The following is a 4,540-nucleotide window of genomic DNA, read 5'->3' as shown; positions in this document are numbered from 1 at the left end:
CAGCTAACGCTAGCTTACCCAAATGCAAGTTGGGATGGGCTGCTAGCCAATAAGCTAGCATTAGCTAACTGACACATCGTTAGCTAATCGGGTTCAACTAGCTTATTAACGTCTAGCAGCAACGGGGCGACAGTATCAAACAGATATTGCAGTCCAGTCGGCACCCAGTGAGCATTTAGTTTATCAGCAGTAAGGTCACAAAACGTAAATCTACTAAAATGTCCAGTCTTTGCAGCTAACGCTAATGCTAACGCCGCCTAGCTAATGTCACACATGAAATGTAACACACATTCAGCGCCGGGTATTTAATGTCACAGTGCAACGACTGACAACATCGTTGTGTCGCGTTGTTTAGATAGGTGCAGCGTAGCCAGGAGTCTGGTTTGTTCTTACCTCAATCAAAGTATTAAAATCTGTGTCGTAAATGTAGTTCATGAATCCCTGTGACAACACTAGCCTCTGCTAGCATACATACTGATATCAGCTGCCTCCTGCCGATCTTCAGGGTCCTAGCACCACTCGGATCTTCTTTAGGGTGAACTACAGCTTACAGTGGTGACCACACTGATACTTCTATGTATTAATTGTGATAAATCATCACAACAGACCAATAACTTCATAGATAAATAAAATATATAGGGCAAAGCTGCTTCAACCCGTCAGAGGAAAGAAACTCAAGGGCCTATGAGTAAACATTGTAGCCAAAATGCTTAAACTGAGGTCATCTATCCTTTTGATATGATCACTTGTTGCTGATTTGCAGCACAATGATGGAAGAAGATAAGAGAAACTTCTCATTGAGCTGCTCAGTATCAAGTTACATAATGTTATCACACATCTTGCCTGTAAGAGCAGAACACAGAAACACTGAGCAGTAGACATTATGTTTATATTTTTCCTCATATGTGTTAAATGTATTTTGGTCTCACAGTTTGTGTTACGTTTACATCGTAAACTGCATACAGCCAGCTTCGACAGTTATCATGATGATATAGCACATTTGAATCTGAAACTGAAAATACTTAAAAGATAGACAGTGAACAGAGAGATTCAAGATTAATTGTCCAGCGTTTGTGTATATATGTTAATGTGAAGCTGTGATCGCCTGTTCCCTCTGTAGACCTGCTGCAGCTGACTGATTGTAAACTGGGTCTCTGAATCACCTTTAATTCTCAGCTAGTTATAGTCTTGTGTTTTGTGAAGGCCTCTAAAACTCTGGGATCTTAAGGTAAGGACTGACACACACAGATATAACATTTGAGTACAACTGGCAGACTTGCTCCTCTGCACTTTGATAATAAATTGCATAACCCTTTTTTTTCTCTCCTGTTCAAGCAACAGTTGATGCTCCCGTTTTTGACCTCACGACTTCCTCGGTAAATTAACTTCACCATCAAGGGCGCAATATTCCTGGTAAAGACTACATGGAGCTCCTCAATTCCCTGAATAAATGAGACGGTGAGACGAGCTCAGCTTTTACCGTGTCATTAGACAGAGAGGGAGATGAGGCAGGAGAAAGGAAGGAAAATCAGAAAACAATGAAGAGGAAGAGAAGTAGAAGTGAAGTGTAGCTGCCGGCAAGTGAAAGAGACCATTAGATGACTCACGCTCACAAAAAGGCAGGTAGGCAGAGTTGTTTTAATCTTCAGTTTTTTGAACCTGAGGGTTTATATTTTACTTTGTGGAGAAACAGAAACAGTACAGCAGACTTCAGGAGGAGAGTGGATGAGTGACACAGTGGGTAACATAATGACTTCTGGAAGACAGATTTCACCAGATTATATATAAGTTTCACTCAGCTTGTGACCAACATCAGAGACATCTCTGCATAGACCTGTGTAGATCTTTTAATCCTGTGTGTCCCGATGGATTTGTCACATGCTTCATTATGTTTGTGTGCACTAAACCTGAAGGATGACTGCAAGTCTTGCGTTTTAGATAAACCTCTCCATTAAGCTTTGATTTATCGCCCTTGAATATGCTGTAAACACTCTTTGCTGTGAGGGAGTAAGTTATAGTTATGTCTCTTACTGCGAGCAAGTATCATTAAGTGAGAGTTATCGTAAAAAAGACGCGGTCTGTAAATAACATTCCCCCGGATGTTTGCTGCATTATGATTTATGTGTTGTGATTGTCTTCGAGAAGACAAACACAGAGACTCAGAGACCAGCGGGAGCTTCGGCACAAGTTCATCAAAATTAAACACATCCCATAACTCTTCTCCAGCACAACAACTTTCTTTATTCCCCAAACACTATCTTCTCTTTATCTGTCACTGGAGTGGTAGCTTTCAGATTTCATCAGTTGGATGGCTGCCGGCATTAGAAGCAAAGTGTTCACGGTTTTATCATGAAAGATAGACAATGATGAAAGTAATAGAGAGCTGCACGTGTAAAGTGGTTCAACATATTGTTAATTGCTGACTAATTCATATGGGTCACCGGGGAACATTGTCATAGCAAAAAGCAGCGTTGATACTTGAAAGGAACAGTTCACCCAAAAATGAAAATTCAGTCATTATCTACACACTTTCATGCTGAGGGAGAGTCAAGTGAAGTGTTGTGGTCCACAAAATTTCTGGAGCTTAAAGGCAAAAACAGCATTGCAACTTTCCCCTAAACAACTGAAGTAGACGGGGACTTGTTTTATAACGTTAAAATTCAAAAACTAAAGAAGTAAAATGTAAAATCCATACATACATTTACATCCTTTTAAGGGCAGAAATCTTCACGGCTAGGCTAAAAATGTTAACATGCCCCCCATCTTAACTGGGTGAATGAGTTTGTCTTTTCAAATCAGTTGGGGATCTCTAAGATTCTGGGGACTTGGATAAAGCCATTTTGGAGCCATTTTAATGGGTTTGTTGTTGTTGTTGTTGTTTACATTTTTGAACAAGTCCCCATCTACTCTAGTTGTGTAGAATAGTGTTGCAATGCTGTTTTGCTGTGAAGCTACAGAAATGTTTTGTGGACTATGAAACCTCATTTGAAACACACATCTCAAATACTTTGACTGCAGCGACTTTGGAAAATTAAAAGGCTTTTCATAGAATCAAAGTCAGGACACATGCAATGATAAATTCATGCACTCCCCATTACATCAGCTCACACACCATGCCACACCTTGTCGCACCACAATCACAGAATTGTCAGCGGCACCAACCTGCACATCAAGATTTTTTTCATTACAGCTGGAGGCTTGTTTAACCTCTGACATGCTGTATCTTTAATAAAAGAACCTGTCTCACAAGCAGGGCTGTGGACCTCTGGTTTGAAATCTGGTCCCTGGGGCTGTTCCATTCTACCTCCTGTTCTCATTCAACAATGATGTAGTGAAAGCATTTAACCAGTCAGTAGGATAAAAAACCTGCAGGCCTCTGCCTGGAGGACCAGGATGCCCAGCAGCACCGCTGGAAACTTGTCTGAGAGCTCCGCTTCAATGACTGACTGCAGAGGGATGTGACCCCGCAGAGGAGGTGCTGTACATCAGTTGGTATGGAACAGGAAAAGAGGATAAAATCACCTTGAGTTTGAATTTTTATCTTAACTCTTCCTCTCTCATTCTCTTCACAAGTATGCAGTTGAAGTGCTTCTCAGCTTACGGCAACAGTTGCTAAATGTCCTCTGTGGCTCTGGACATTTCTCAAGTCTTGAAAAACAACCAGTGACGGTGTCTTGAATAAAATGGCAGTAGATAGCGCTCAGCTTGTCCTGCTCCAAGTGCCACAAAAAACAAAAAAGAAAACACCAATGATAAATTCACCACATACACAATATTTTAAGTGAAAGTGTATCTTTTTATAGGTAACATACATTATCATCAAGGGCAGAAACTAAATCCCAAAATATATATTGAACAACCATATTTCTACAGGGGTTGAAGAAGGTACAAGTCACCATTCAAACTCAATCATTAACTGTTGCTGGATCACCTGAGCGCCACAAGCCGAGTGCCATGTAGTTCCATTATATTCGAGAGAAGACAGACGTCTCTATGGCCAATATCTTGAAAACTTGCCAACTCACACCAAAACAATTCTATATGGATGAAAAGCAGTACAGGTAAGAGAGGGGATCAGTATTTGTGGTTTGGGAGGTGTTTTATAAATCCTTTAAAAACACAAAAAAATGTGTTCACAGGTGTACAAACACTTTTGAAGCAAATGCATTCCACTTCAGGGCAGCAGTTGCACTTGTAGAAACACTTTCTGTATTTAAAGGACTTTATAATACCTTTAAAAAAAAAGAGATACACGTTCTTTAAATGTAAATCCAGAGAGGGTACACATGCTGTGCTATTCTCATGGTTCTCAGCAGTGGTTTAGTCTTCATCCTTGGGCTCCCTGCTGACCCACTACAGGAGCAGAGAAGAACCATGACTCGTCTTCCAGCTCTCTACTGTACCGAAAACATCACTTCCACTAGTTAACTCAATGCTGTGTCAGAACAACATATCAAGAATTAACCCAGAAGCCTCAACCATCACCAACTTAATTTATCAGCTGTAGGACATCGATTACAAATTCACCACATACACAATA

The 4,540-nt window shown here is 40.6% G+C and overlaps 1 protein-coding gene across 3 annotated transcripts in view; it reads right to left on the bottom strand.

Annotated features, from left to right (window-relative positions):
- Positions 1 to 644, bottom strand: part of armh3 (armadillo like helical domain containing 3) — a 27,153-nt gene extending 26,509 nt beyond the window's left edge. Inside the window, exon 1 of one of the 3 annotated variants that reach the window (XM_037109613.1) lies at positions 476 to 644. The gene's annotated coding sequence lies outside the window, so the exon portion shown is untranslated. Of the gene's footprint in view, positions 1 to 18; positions 40 to 393 lie in introns of those variants that run through there. The other 2 variants (XM_037109604.1, XM_037109594.1) reach the window with 2 other exon arrangements.
- Between the last annotated feature and the right edge of the window lie 3,896 nt (positions 645 to 4,540).

This window comes from Acanthopagrus latus, chromosome 1, assembly GCF_904848185.1.
Source record: "Acanthopagrus latus isolate v.2019 chromosome 1, fAcaLat1.1, whole genome shotgun sequence".
Classification (NCBI taxonomy): Eukaryota; Metazoa; Chordata; class Actinopteri; order Spariformes; family Sparidae; genus Acanthopagrus; species Acanthopagrus latus.
This window is presented reverse-complemented; position numbering and strand designations above follow the sequence as displayed.